We start from the raw sequence: 15,742 nt of genomic DNA, 5'->3' as shown, positions 1-15,742 counted from the left end.
ATTCAGACCAAACTACTGGACCGATCTTTATGAAATTTGACATGAGAGTTCCTGGGTAGGAAATCCCTGGACATTTTGTTCATTTTTTGATAAATGTCTTTGATGACGTCATATCCGGCTTTTCCTGAAAGTTGAGGCGGCACTGTCACGCCCTCAGTTTTGGTTGAAATTTTGGTCAAGTAATGTTCGACAAAGCCCGGACTTCGGTATTGCATTTCAGCTTGGTGGCTAAAAAATTAATTAATGACTTTGGTCATTAAAATCTGAAAATTGTAAACAAAATATTTTTTTTTATAAAACGATCCAAATTTACGTTCATCTTATTCTCCATCATGTTCTGATTCCAAAAACATATAAATATGTTATATTCGGATTAAATACAAGCTCTGAAAATTAAATATATAAAATTTATTATCAAAATTATATTTTCGAAATCAATTTAAAACACTTTCATCTTATTCCTTGTCGGTTCCTCATTCCAAAAACATATAGATATGATATGTTTGGATTAAAAACACGCTCAGAAAGTTAAAACGAAGAGAGGTACAGAAAAGCGTGCTATCCTTCTCAGCGCAACTACTACCCCGCTCTTCTTGTCAATTTCACTGCCTTTGCCGTGAGCGGTGGACTGACGATGCTACGAGTATACGGTCTTGCTGCGTTGCATTGCGTTCAGTTTCATTCTGTGAGTTCGACAGCTACTTGACTAAATATTGTATTTTCGCCTTACGCGACTTGTTTTTCTTCTCGTGTCCCTTTGCTTGTTTGTAAGTTAGTTTGTTGATTTTCTGTTTGTTTTAATTACTGTTGATGAATTGTACGCTCTTAATATATGTTTTACGCGCAAAGTAAACATTTATTGCCGGCGTAAAATTGAAAATATTGATTACGCCTTCCTAGGCAAACCTGAGGTGGTGATCCAAATCATTGATACGTATTGGAAGGACTTCATTTACAAATAAAGAAATAAATAAGCCGTTTTAGTGATTTTTCCCCGGCGACATCCACCTTTCGAAGCCCAAGAGACATTCGCAGTGATGTAATTTGGAAACATCTGAAATAACTAACTGTAAAATGCTCCGTTACCGTTGCCGATTATTTCTTTTCATACAAACAGGATTTCACCTTCTGGCGATAATCTCTTTTGCGTTTGATTCTTGATTCTTTAAATTAATTTTTTCAGTGCTATTTAGTTGTAATCCATTACCCAAGCAGATGAAACCCGTGTGAATAACTGAACACTTAGACACTGATGTTCAGATGGTACGTGTGTGGTTACATAATTACAATAACCAAAATTGCAACCCGAACTGTCCAGTGAAGTGCTTTTCCAAGTTGCATGTGAGTGTGTGATTGTGTCTGTTCGGAGCGCTTCTAAGAAATTGTAAAAGTTTATGCGTAAGCATTTGCGATTTTCCGGTCTTGTACTTTTTCGTCAGTTTTCAGCAAACTCAGTTATATCATGTCACATTAGTGTGTGTTTCTCTTTTCTTTTATTTTTTCGTGTGTGTGTGTGTGTGTGTGTGTGTGTGTGTGTGTGTGTGTGTGTGTGTGTGTGTGTGTGTGTGTAGTTAGTTGTGGTTTTTTTCAAAGATTTGTTTTTAGCCAAGTTGATAGAGCGCTTGGGCGACTTACTTAAAAAAACAAAAACAAAACTTCCCTTTTTTTTCCAACTAAGATCCTTTATACTCGTTTTAGGAATGGGTATGCTAAGTACATTTTTCTTGGCGAATTGTTGTGTTAGCTAAGCAACATTACGTGAATCGTTAAAACATGTGGGTTTTGTTTTTTAAAGTATTCCCCGCTTAACGAATTAAGATTTCTATGCAAAACAACGTGTGTTAACCCCATGTACAAAAACAGTACATGTAGTACATGCTTGAAAGTGCAGAGTGCTGTTGCGTCCAAAGAATTGAGTATTTCAGTAATTATGTCGACTGGTGATAAACACACATACAAACACGCGCACGCATTAACAAATCATAGAGAAACAAGCAAACAATTCGCAGAACAAACGTATATTAATGTGTGTGCATGCGTGAACGCGTGCATTCGTTTGCTTGACTAACTGACAATGTCAATCACGCTTTTAGAAGAGAACCGCTGATTTCAACGTGGTATGGCTTTTACGCGGTCTTATGAGCCTTCTGTAAGACGGGCAGCGTTCGGCCTGTAACAAAACAGACCATCCAATAAACACCAGCGAAGATTTCATTGACGCGGCGGTCAAGTGTTTTGAGTGGAGTGGGCGGAGCGTTGGGTTTATCACATGACCATTTGGGCCAATGGATGAATGTATTTAGTATGTGCGCTACTTTACTGGCGGACCACGAAGCTCGAAGAAGGTGTCAACTTGATTTCTTCATGCAATAAATCGTTGGCAGAAAAAAATGTTGCCCTTGGTGGAACGGGAGCCGCTCAGAAGAGGCGTGATAGAACTTGTGCGCGGTTCATGCATACACAACAATCATTTTTCTTTCAAGGTTTTATTTAACACTATGTGTTCGTAAAAACCGTTGCTCAACAACAAAAATAAATTAATTAATATTTTTCATCCTATACATGCCGCTACAGAAGCACACAGGGAGAGGTAGACGCGGCGAGTCGTGTCGTCTGTGAGGTAACGATCGTGTCAAATCATAGTATCTGTTAACGACGCGCCGAACCAAGGTCAGGGGGTGGAGACAGGGGTAAAGAAGAAAAAAATATGTGTATTCAGATTCATTCTTCTTTCAGTTGATCAGCTTACTTGACTTCTATTTCCCGAAAGTTTTTTTTGTTTTGTGCGCAAAATTATCGATTGTTGTCGTTGTGGTATAGTTGGTTGTCGATATTTTTTCTTCTCAACATCACTGGCTTGATTTGTTTAATGATATATGTAGCAGGCAGCACACGTCTGTTTCAGAAATCGTTTGAACGTCTGAATTCTGTTATGATACAACAATATAGATGATATACAACTTTTACATGAGAGAAGAAAGTCAAACATTATCTACCTAGAACATGTTGTCTTGTTAAGTTAGCATGCGTATTTTGTGTTCTATGCTATTCCTACTCATGCAGATGTCGAGTGCATTTGAGGTAGAAAAATAACAACAACCGGCAGTTTTGTCGCGACATTTCTCGCAATAATGTTTTGGTAAAGTTTACTTCCTCGTCCGGATTTTCATATGTAATTTTCCATGATGTTCGACCTGCAGCCGACTGCGAATTACTCTTAAATGTTTTGAAAGTTGCAACGCAAGTAAGCGTTTCTATCTTTCCATGAACTTTTGTTGTTGTAGTATATCATTATGACATATCTGGGCCCCGGCCGAGATTCGAACCCGCGACCCTAGGATCACAAGTCCACAACCTGAGCTACCCGGGCTCCCTTGAAGCCAATCGGTGTGTTTGAATCTTTAGTCCGATCGTGCAATCAAACCTGTCCAATGAAAGCTTGTCCACCACTTTGTCTATAACGACCACACGAAATATATATATATATTTTTTTTTTTTAACATATTGTAAAGTTTTGACTAAATGTTTTAACTTAGATGGGGAATCGTGACTAGGGTTGTGGTGTAGGGCCTACGTAGTACGTGTCTGTGGGTCTGTGGGTCTGTGTGTATGTATGTGTAGAGCCATTCAGAGAAAACTACTGGACTACTGGAGGATACGTTTCTTTGATGACGTAATATCTGGCATTTTGTACAAGTTTTGGTGGCACTGTCACACCCTCATTTTTGGATTCATTTGATTAAAATTCTGTAAAAGTAACTTTCGACAAAATCCGGACAACAGGATTGCATTTCAGGATTAAAGCTTGCAAATTATTTTTTGAGTTTGGCCATTAAAAGTCAGAAAATTGTATTTAAAAATAAAATGTGATGAATCGATCCAAAAAGATGTAATCTTATTCTTGATCATTTTCTGATTCCATAAACAAATCTATGTGTATCGATTGAACACTGGATTTCCCTTCTTTGAGCTATGTGACGTCAGAGGCCGACAAAACGTCTGTTTAGGCGGCCAGCCGAGACTACAAAATAGTGCATGTTTGTGTGCGTTCAATCATAAAAACTACAAGAAATTCTACCCAGATACATAAATTTTATTTGTATTTTTTTACCAAAATATGACAATTTACACATATCTCGACAGTCGTTCACCTCGACCGCTAGCGCGGTCTCGGAGGAACACTGACTGTTTCGATCTGTGTAAAATGTCCTATTTTGGTCAAAAATACATACAACGTTTAATGTCCTGTTTGGATTAAAACAAGCTCGAAAAAAATGTGACCCTCCACCACGAAATGAGTCGCATGTCACCTCGCGCGGTTCTGCGCTAGGCTTGATATAAGTCCGGAGAGTGTATGGTAACAGTGTGAGGGTCACCTTAGTCACAGGCGTATAACTCAAACAGTTTCCGCTCTTTTCTAAAACGGTTTTCACCACTGGATAGAGCATAACAAACTCTTTAGGAAAATGTAAAAATATGAAAATCATGCAAAGGTGACATGCGACTCATTCCGTGGTGGAGGGTCACAAATATACAATAGAAAAAGCACAATTTCATAAGAAGCGCTTTACACTACTGCGCTATACTGGCTTTCTGTGGCGTGAACGCGATAGCGGTCGCCGTCAGGTATGAAATCGACACAGGTATTGAGTTTTGTCTTCGTATTGTCTTTCATAATGTGAGTTCGAAGGGTTGACTGAATGTATTAATTTCGTCTACGCGACATGTTTTAAGATATTGCTTACTTGTCAACTGCGATCACATGTCTAAACGGACTGCGGCTGCCAGTTTCGGCCCAAACTAACGTTCACAACCTGTCTTTCACAACCTTTAAAATCATGTTTGTTTGAATTTTTTTTTTTTAATTACATTGTACTATCTCTACATCACCAATACATAACATTCATACACTACCATCTCGCTATACCGACTGCTAAACGTATCAGACGGACGGGACGGCTCTCAGTTAGCCGAATGCAATCACGTTGTCTTCTGCGCTTGAGTGCACCCCATACACACCTCTTGACATACTCTTGACATACTCTTGAAAGCGATAAGACACCACCCGAGTAGCCAACGGCGGCTTTCTTTAATTGCGATAACAACTCGGGTAGACAGTTTCAAACTGTCGTTAAAGACAGGTCCAACTACACTTACTTTTAAGATGTTACATTATGGAGGTCAAAATGGCCAATTTTCTGTAGTTTTTTTTGGAACAATCTATCCTGTTATTGTATTAAAAAAAGAAGCTTTAATTTTTCGGCACTATATTTGATTATGATGGACTCAGTGGAACTCATTCTGATAAGCATCGCTCCACGGCTATTGCCAGTTGTCTCTCTGACCGGACGCTACAGTCCTACGCGAATCTATATAAAAAAAAAGAATACAGAGTTATCTCCCATATGTTTTTCGCGAGCACTGATCTAAATTTGAGATCAGTGTTCGCGAGACAAAAATGATTGCAGGTTGGCCGACTTCGACAGTGATCTCCGTTCTGTTCTTCACAGTTACGATAAAGACATCGTTCTAAAGACTAAGGTCAAAACAAGTCGAAATTTTGGGACTGCTGCCGGAAGGAGACCGTAATATATGGTTTCATCACTGTCAACTGGTTACAGAAAAAATCGTCTGCTCCAGTGAGCGCCGAAACCAAACGGTTGATTATCACGTGACACTTTTGTCATATTTAGAATTGTTTGCACAGTAAATACAGCCGCGAAAAATAGCTCGCTTGAAACTGTCTTACATTTCAATTCCTTCGTAATTTTAAAATGACAAAACACCATGAAAAATCATTATCGACGATCGCGAATCTGCTTATATCAATAATACATTACAAAAAACTCTAAATATGCACACACACACACACAAATCGGTTTCCTTGCCAGACAAGGAATCTCAAGGCATCCTGTCAGGGAGAGAATGACCTGAACTTCTTTTGACCTGAGTTCAAGATGAGTGGAACTGTCCTAACATTCTCAGAGAATTATTTTCAAAGTTTATGTTTGTTTTAAACATTAATATGTGAAAACAGAATTAAGGTAGGTGATCAGCGATGCTGTCAAAACTACTTACATGACGTCATATATGGCTGGTTTTTGGCTCACGAAGTGTAGCCTATGCGATCGTAACTTTGTCTGTCTGTGCGTTTGTGCGTTTGTGCGTGTGTGTGTGCGTGTGTGTGTGTGTTTGTGCGTGTGTATGTCTGTGGTAGAAACTTTAACATTTCCGAGTCTATGTGTGAGTGGTTATCCAAGACTATGGATAAAGCTCGCATAAGATTACGTCACGGTCAAAAGTGTTTGACGTCAATTAATGCATCATGACGGCATGCCTCCCTGTAGTCTTTCTCTCTCGCGTGGTGTGTGTGGTCTCGGTCATTGTTATTTTGAGCGGGCCGAGACTATTTGGCAGTCGTGTCCCTGTAAGTAGGCTACATGCAGACAGACAGATCTAGATCTAGTGTCTCTCTTTCTTGCACAGTGTCACCTAAGCTTACTGTGTGTGTGGGTGTGTATGTGTGACGGAGTGATTGAGTTTGTGTTACTGTTTGTCTATTTCTTACGTGAGCCTTGAAGGCTTCGCCTCTTGTTAGTGTTGATATTTTTGTTTCGAGCGACAGATTGACTGATTTGTTTCATATCGCTTAACCGGTATTTATTGTGGTTTTTTTTAAACATTTTTTATTAGGTGTTTTTTGTGTTTGTTGTTGTTGTTGTTGTTGTAAGCACGCTGCTGGATTACACACACACACACATACACACACGGCTGAGTCTGCAGGTGACCCGTCTGCAGTTTTACTAGATATTGCTCGTCGTCGGCGTGTGCTCTTTCAGTAGATATTTTTGTCTTTCTTTGCATCCACATTGTGACACAGTGAAGCCGTCCACGCTGGGTGGTGGGGGTGGTTTGGACTCGATAGATAAAATATTACGATTTTTAGCATAAAGAAAACAAATCCGAATTTTTGAGCGATGGGACAATAAAATAATGAAAAGAATTAAATAAATCTAATTGATCCCTTGACTTTGGGGTAGCGCAACTCTGTTGCTACTAGCTTTCTTCTGGGAGAATGCGACCCGAATTTCCCAGCGACGGGAAAATACATTAATGACAAAAACATCTTATAGATCCCTTGACTTCGGGGTATCGCGACTTTGTTGCTGCTAGCTTTTCTCTGCGAGGAAGCGCCCGAATTTCCCAGCGATGGGACAATAAAGTAATGAGAGAAAAAAATCTAATATATCCCTTGACTTTGGGGTAGTGCGACTCGGTTGCTGATAGCTTTTCACTGGGAGGAAGCGACCCGAATTTCCCAGCGAATAGACAATAAAGTAATGAAAAACAACAATCTAATATATCCCTTGACTTTGAGGTAGCGTGTCTCTGTTGCTGCTAGCTTTCCACAGGGAGGAAACGCCCCGAATTTCCCAGTGATTGGACAATGAAGTAAAGAAGAAACAAGTCGCGTAAGGCGAATATACAATATTTAGTCAAGTAGCTGTCGAACTCACAGAATGAAACTGAACGCAATGCCATTTTTCAGCAAGACCGTATACTCGTAGCATCGTCAGTCCACCGCTCATGGCAAAGGCAGTGAAATTGACAAGAAGAGCTGGGTAGTAGTTGCGCTAAGAAGGATAGCACGCTTTTCTGTACCTCTCTTTGTTTTAACTTTCTGAGCGTGTTTTTAATCCAAACATATCATATCTATATGTTTTTGGAATCAGGAACCGACAAGGAATAAGATGAAAGTGTTTTTAAATTGATTTGGACAATTTAATTTTGATAATAATTTTTATATATTTAATTTTCAGAGCTTGTTTTTAATCCGAATATAACATATTTATATGTTTTTGGAATCAGCAAATGATGGAGAATAAGATAAACGTAAATTTGGATCGTTTTATAAATTTTTATTTTTTTTTACAATTTTCAGATTTTTAATGACCAAAGTCATCAATTAATTTTTAAGCCACCAAGCTGAAATGCAATACCGAACCCCGGGCTTCGTCGAAGATTACTTGACCAAAATGTCAACCAATTTGGTTGAAAAATGAGGGCGTGACAGTGCCGCCTCAACTTTCACGAAAAGCCGGATATGACGTCATCAAAGACATTTATCAAAAAAATGAAAAATATATGTTCGGGGATTTCATACCCAGGAACTCTCATGTCAAATTTCATAAAGATCGGTTCAGTAGTTTAGTCTGAATCGCTCTACACACACACACACACATGCACACACGCACATACACCACGACCCTCGTTTCGAATGTATATGGCCTTTCTGATTCCTTATTGAAAACATAGATCCCTTGACTTTGGAGATGACAAGAAAATATCCGGCGCATTTACGTGATTTGTAAATCGCGGGGCGATTGTTTTACATTTTTACAAATCACGGATTCACACGCTCGCATATTTTGTGTTCTATGCTATTCCTTCTGATGCAGGTGTCGATCATATGTGCGGTCAAAAACGGGAGTTTTTTGCGTTAATTACGAGGGGCATTATGCGAAAAAGCGCTGTATGTCAGCAAGGACTTGTTAGTTTGCTTTGAAACTTTCCGACTATTTTGACTACATACTACATGTACTACGGGTAGTAGCATAGACAAATTGAACAAAATGACATGGGAATTAATGCCTTAATTCGGGTGCGTAATTTGTCGCAATACTTTGTTGGTGAAGTTTGTTTAATTAAACTGGTAAAAGTAGCACAAATGGTAAACATTATTTAGTGTGTGTTATTCATGTGTTATTTTTGTAAAAGAGTAATTCATTCAGTGTTCACAACAGGTGTTTTAAAAATGTGTTTAAAAGTGGAATGTTTACAGTATATACAACAACTTATTCGGAACGATAACCTCGATAAGATCAAACGAATTATGTATTGTTTGCTTGTCATGTGGGTAATCCTTACACGTAACAAACAACAAACAAACCACAAGGTAGTCCACATCGTATGGCCCAGAGAGGTAATAAAAGCTCGGAAAAAATCAGACACTCAGCGAGCTACTTCTGTTCTCCGACAGGGCCTATTTCTCCCACATGAAAGTTAGCTGCAACAGAGTCGCGCTACCCCAAAGTCAAGGAATATATTAGATTTTTCTCTCTCATTACTTTATTGTCCCATCCCAAGGTAGTCCACATCTTATGGCCCAGAGAGGTAATAAAATCTCGGGAAAAAAATCAGACAGTCAGCGAGCTACTTCTGTTCCCTGACATATGGCCCATCATGGCCTATTGCCTATTTTCGCGGATAGGTGTGATATTGTGAGAGACGGACTGAATGACACTTGACTTAAAGTGTGAAGCGACTAGAACACCAAAAGCGTTTCTGCTTCAAGACAGGCCTTCGCACTTAGGCTGTGTCTGTGACGAGCTGGAAACATAAGTTAAATCAAAGCGTGAAATGTGTTCGATGTATTTTTGATTTCTTCAACATTAATTTTGTTTAAATTGCAGTTTGGGTATAACCGTGGTCCCTCTTATATACTGATAATGGTAATAGTAATCATAAACAAGTCGCGTAAGGCGAAAATACAATATTTAGTCAAGTAGCTGTCGAACTCACAGAATGAAACTAAACGCAATGCCATTTTTCAGCAAGACCGTATACTCGTAGCATCGTCAGTCCACCGCTCATGGCAAAGGCAGTGAAATTGACAAGAAGAGCGGGGTAGTAGTTGCGCTAAGAAAGATAGCACGCTTTTCTGTACCTCTCTTTGTTTTAACTTTCTGAGCGTGTTTTTAATCCAAACATATCATATCTATATGTTTTTGGAATCAGGAACCGACAAGAAATAAGATGAAAGTATTTTTAATTTGATTTGGACAATTTAATTTTGATAATAATTTTTATATATTTATTTTTCAGAGCTTGTTTTTAATCCGAATATAACATATTTATATGTTTTTGGAATCAGCAAATGATGGAGAATAAGATGAACGTTAATTTGGATCGTTTTATACATTTTTATTTTTTTTTTACAATTTTCCGATTTTTAATGACCAAAGTCATCAATTAATTTTTAAGCCACCAAGCTGAAATGCAATACCGAAGTCCGGGCTTCGTCGAAGATTACTTGACCAAAATGTCAACCAATTTGGTTGAAAAATGAGGGCGTGACAGTGCCGCCTCAACTTTCACAAAAAGCCGGATATGACGTCATCAAAGACATTTATCAAAAAATGAAAAATATATGTTCGGGGATTTCATACCCAGGAACTCTCATGTCAAATTTCATAAAGATCGGTCCAGTAGTTTAGTCTGAATCGCTCCACACACACACACACACATGCACACACGCACATACACCACGACCCTCGTTTCGATTCCCCCTCGATGTTAAAATATTTAGTCAAAACTTGACTAAATATAAAAAGATAAAACAATAATAAAGTTTTGTTATGTATTGCAAATCCTGACATGGTTCTGGGCGTTTCACAAAATTAATGTGTTAACAAAATTACAAAGCAATGTACATAATGAACATTTTAAAACAAAACCATTTTCTCCCTATAAAAATCAACTAGTACTGTGGCATCAGCATTAACAGGGAAAACAAATCTGAAAATTATTAAAAGCACAATCACCTACAAGATGCACATTATAATACATTATTTATCCAGAATCTATCATAATATTGATTGTTTGTTATTATGTGTTTGCGGCTGCCAGTTTCGGTCAAACTAACGTTCACAACCTGTCTTTCACAACCTTTAAACTCATGTTTGTTTTGAATTTATTTTTTTTAATGACATTGTACTATCTCTACATCACCAATAAATAAAATTCATACACTACCATCTCGTTATACCGACTGCTAAACGTACCAGGCGGGCGGGACGGCTCTGAGTTAGCCGAATGCAATCACGTTGTCTTCTGCGCTTGAGCGCACCCCATACACACCTCTTGACATACTCTTGAAAGCGATAAGACACCACCCGAGTAGCCAACGGCGGCTTTCTTTAATTGCGATAACAACTCGTTTCAAACTGTCGTTAAAGACAGGTCCAACTACACTTACTTGTAAGATGTTACATTATGGAGGTCAAAATGGCCAATTTTCTGTAGTTTTCGGGGGAGAAATCTATCCTGTTACTGTATTAAAAAAGAAGCTTAAATTTGTCAGCACATTATTTTATTTTAGTACCAGTTCAGTGCCTCATATGGCTTTTTGACCAATCAGGACGGATTCTAGGTGACCCTCTAAATGTTATAACGTTCAAGCAGGGACCCTTTTTGTTTATCAAGCAAAACATTGACAAGACAAAGTACAAATTTAAATCAACAATACCAACGTGATTTATTCTAAAGAATGACACTTCAAATGCTGCGAGATAATACTCTCTTTATCTAAAAAAAAAAAGTACAGAAAAGCTAGTTTTGTCGGTGGGTGCTTCACGGAATAGCAAAGCACCGCCCATCCTCTGAGTGTGCAATGCCGACCCGCTCACTTGGAATCTAAATGATCAAAGTTCGAAAAAATCTAGTGAAATTGCGTCACTCGCTTTACGTCAAATGTATCTTTACAGCATTTCCCATCGTCTGGAGTCGGTTCTAAATATCTCTCTCTCTCTCTCTCTCTCTCTCTCTCTCTCTCTCTCTCTCTCTCTCTCTCTCTCTCTCTCTCTCTCTCTCTCTCTCTCTCTCTTTCTCTCTCTCTCTCTCTCTCTCTCTCTCTCTCCTCTCTCTCTCTCTCTCTCCCCTCTCTCTCTCTCCCTCTCTCCCTCTCTCTCCCCCTCTCTCTTTTTCTCTCTCTCCCCTCTCTCTCACTATTCTCTTTCTTTCTTTATTGGCTGTGGCTACATCCACGGGTCCGTGCCTCAAGTCCCCATGCTAAATCCACGTCACTGACAAGGGACGCTACTCTTGCCCAATATTTTCCTGCTTTCGGTTCGGCACTTAACAGACATGACTAGGACGTCAGCTGTAAAATATCAATGTCATAATTCCATGTTTAGACTTTATGAGCAGTATACAGCGTTCTCTGTGGTGACATTGCAACATTGCAGGCCCCCCCCCCCCCCCCCCCCCCCCCCCTCCTCTTAATACGAACCTCACCTGAACTTGCATGTTTATTCGGGATTTGCACTTTCCTAGTTTGCGGTGATTTTTGATGCAGTGTGAAGCATGTGTCGATTGTTCAAATGTTTAAGTGAATGTTGTCAACGTGTGGACTAAAGCTACCAACCGGAAGATGAAGAATGATGTATTGGTCTTCCCTATTCGCTAGATTGGTGCTGAGGGGCTGAACTCCGTAAGTCACAACTGTCCACAGTACTCCCATGATTTTGAATTCACCATTTTTTGCTCTCTTAAAATCTAAGAAGATCAAGCGGTCGTTCAGCAATGAGTTTGTGAATTCAGTTACTTCTCTTTATTGTTACAAGACCCAACACAGGGTCTGTTATTTTATGAAAACAAATTGCAACACAAATTGATTCTTCCTCCTCCTCCATCTCAACAATATGGCGCCAAGAGTCCCGAGTGCCAACGCGAGGCTTCGACTGCCGAGTGATTCCGAACGATTCCGAGATTCCGCGGAAATGACGTCACTGACGTGGATATAGCATGGGGGACTAGAGGCACGGACCCGTGGATATAGTCACTACCTTCTCTCTTTCTATCATCATCATCATCATCATCATCATCATCATCATCATCATCATCATCATCATCATCATCATCATTTTTCTTTTCTTTTCTTGCTCCTCTTACAGTATCACGGTAAATGTTCCCAAATAGATCCTAGTTACCTCAGAGGACGTTAATCCCCAAAGTCAGCCAGTCAGTCAGTCATTAAAGGCAAAAGCGAGGTAACGCACAACTGGGTCCGACCAGTAAAGCCGTCGCTGCCTGTGTGACAACCACCATAAAAATCTACCACAGCGGGAAACTTTCAAGTTAAGTATTTTCAACCATCATGTGCCCGCATTCAACTTTACAATCAAAGGATGTCTGTTGAGATAATCGAATGGATCAAAACTTTGAAACCTGCGCGCATATTCTAAGCCGACTAACACATAATTGTTAAGGACATCATAAAATGGTTCTCGGTGAAAACTTGACCGAGGGCCATTTTACGACGTCCTTGACTCGAGTGTGTGACGTATACTCTTATTGGGCAAGGTAAAGAACACCGAAAATATTTCAATGCCGTTCTCAGCTGACACGGCTTACGTAATCTGGTTTCCTGGTCATTTGTGTGAAAAATCTGTCCGACAAAGAAGAAGAAGAAGAAGTGCGCGCAGAGAGAGAGAGAGAGAGAGAGAGAGAGAGAGAGAGAGAGAGAGAGAGAGAGAGAGAGAGAGAGAGAGAGAGAGAGAGACAGAGAGAGAGAGAGAGAGACAGACAGACAGACAGACAGACAGACAGACAGACAGACAGACAGACAGACAGACAGACAGACTTTCCGCACTCGTTAAAATGTCAGTCGATACTGGAATGAATGTTGAAACATTGTAAACCTAAAAAAAAAAAAATAATAATATTAAAATTAAACATTCATACGAGTTACTATCTGTGACAAGAACGCATAAGAAGTATAGCAACTAAATATTAATCCGCTTACCCATTGCTCCTCTTCGCACCTCGGCCTGTGAGTCGTCCTTTTCCTGAGTACTTGCACACAAGTTTTGCGTATGCATACTTCAGTTCGTCTGGAAAGGGCTGTTTTGAATTCTTGTTCGCAAGTTGAACAGCACGACTGTATTTGACCACGTACACCAAATCGTTCTTTCTGGAAAAGTCTGCCAGCCGTTCAGTAAGATCATTCCAACTTCTGAATGTTTTCCCCAACTGTCATTTGTGCCATTTCTCAGCGATTGATCAACGGTGTGGTTATTATGGATGTAGTAAGTGTCGAATTGTGAGAATGCACAGTTCTGTCCGCCAAGTGGTTTTAAACACTGCGCGTATTTGCACCAAGTAATAACGTGTCACATCAAAATAGTTCTTTACCTGTCAGATAGTTTAGCGCCAAAAACATGAACCAATGATAGCCCTTGGATTAGTAAGTCATATGATGTTGGGGCGGGGCCAATGAACTAATGTCAACACAGTAAGTATCAACCAATGTTTGGCTCCGCCCCCACATCACGTGGACTGGGTGGCCGAGTGGTAACGCACTTGCGCTCGGAAGCGAGAGGTTGCGAGTTCGACCCTGGGTCAGGGCGTTAGCAATTTTCTCCCCCCTTTCCTAACCTAGGTGGTGGGTTCAAGTGCTAGTCTTTCGGATGAGACGAAAAACCGAGGTCCCTTCGTGTACACTACATTGGGGTGTGCACGTTAAAGATCCCACGATTGACATATATATTGACATTGTATAGGCATAGATAAAACAATGTCCACCAAAATACCCGTGTGACTTGGAATAATAGGCCGTGAAAAGTAGGATATGCGCCGAAATGGCTGCGATCTGCTGGTCGATGTGAATGCATGATGTATTGTGTAAAAAATTCCATCTCACACGGCATAAATAGATTCCTGCGCCTTGAGTCCGAGTCTGGAGATACGCGCGCGATAGAAGACTTCATATATATAATCACGTGACCCATAAACCCATCGCCTGTAATTAGATCATACTATTACCGCTTCAGTTCTGAGACATCCTGCTTGCTGGCGCGCGCGCAGAGAAAAAAAATTCCCTCTTTATCTTCGCTTCTGATGCTCATCCTATTGTTGTTGGCACTCGGGTTTGTTTGTTTGTTTGCTTAACGCCCAGCCGACCACGAAGGGCCATATCAGGGCGGTGCTGCTTTTGACATATAACGTGCGCCACACACAAGACAGAAGTCGCAGCACAGGCTTCATGTCTCACCCAGTCACATTATTCTGACACCTGACCAACCAGTCCTAGGACTAACCCCATAATGCCAGACGCCAATTTTAAAGTCTTAGGTATGACCCGGCCGGGGTTCGAACCCACGACCTCCCGATCACGGGGCGGACGCCTTACCACGAGGATTGGAACTCGGGTAACAGGGAGCGAAGGGCAGTGCCCCACCTAGTGATCGAGTGCCACAACCCAGACTTTTCCCTTAATATATACATAGGTTTTAAACTCCTGCTTCCGGATTATACAAAACACATTAAAACATGTATTAAACAATGGCGACTGGACGTGAGAGGGAACAATAAAGAGACCAAAAAGCAATGTACTCACGTTAAAATGACGAACACGGAACGAATAACAGCGACGTTTCGACCTAAGGGTCTTCTTCAGGCACAAAAACACAAAAATACACACACAAAAAAGAAGAAGAAAGACGATAGAACAAATGAAGAGAAGAATAACTGACAAAACAACTGCACTGCACAAACCAACAAATGACAAAGACACAACACTTCGAATTAACCTAAAAAAAATCTCATAACAAAATAATTGTAATCATTTTTTTTTTACAGGAATGTATATGTTTCTGTGTTTGTTTTTGTTTTAATACAAAAAAAACCGTGATCAAATAATCAGAACTCTTTCAAAATATTCTGAATAAAATAAAAATAAATATTAAATGCAATAACTTTTTTTTTTTTTTAATTCAAATAAATGTTTTAGTTTGACTGCATTTGAATAGAAACTGAATTCTGATGAAAGCAGTTACTGTAAAGTCATTTGAAGTCACATGATAAAAATCACATGGTTTAGTTGAGCAGACCAAAAAGTGCAGAGCTAAAATATGTGTATGAATCTGTGTGAAAATCCAGTCCGTTTTCCACAGGGATGCTA

The 15,742-nt window shown here is 39.8% G+C and overlaps 1 protein-coding gene across 1 annotated transcript in view; it reads left to right on the top strand.

Moving 5' to 3' along the window:
• Positions 1-15,742, top strand: part of LOC138979585 (uncharacterized) — a 19,228-nt gene that overhangs the window by 1,396 nt on the left and 2,090 nt on the right. The gene's annotated exons all lie outside the window — the stretch shown is intronic.

This window comes from Littorina saxatilis, linkage group LG11, assembly GCF_037325665.1.
Source record: "Littorina saxatilis isolate snail1 linkage group LG11, US_GU_Lsax_2.0, whole genome shotgun sequence".
Taxonomy (NCBI): domain Eukaryota; kingdom Metazoa; phylum Mollusca; class Gastropoda; order Littorinimorpha; family Littorinidae; genus Littorina; species Littorina saxatilis.
This window is presented reverse-complemented; position numbering and strand designations above follow the sequence as displayed.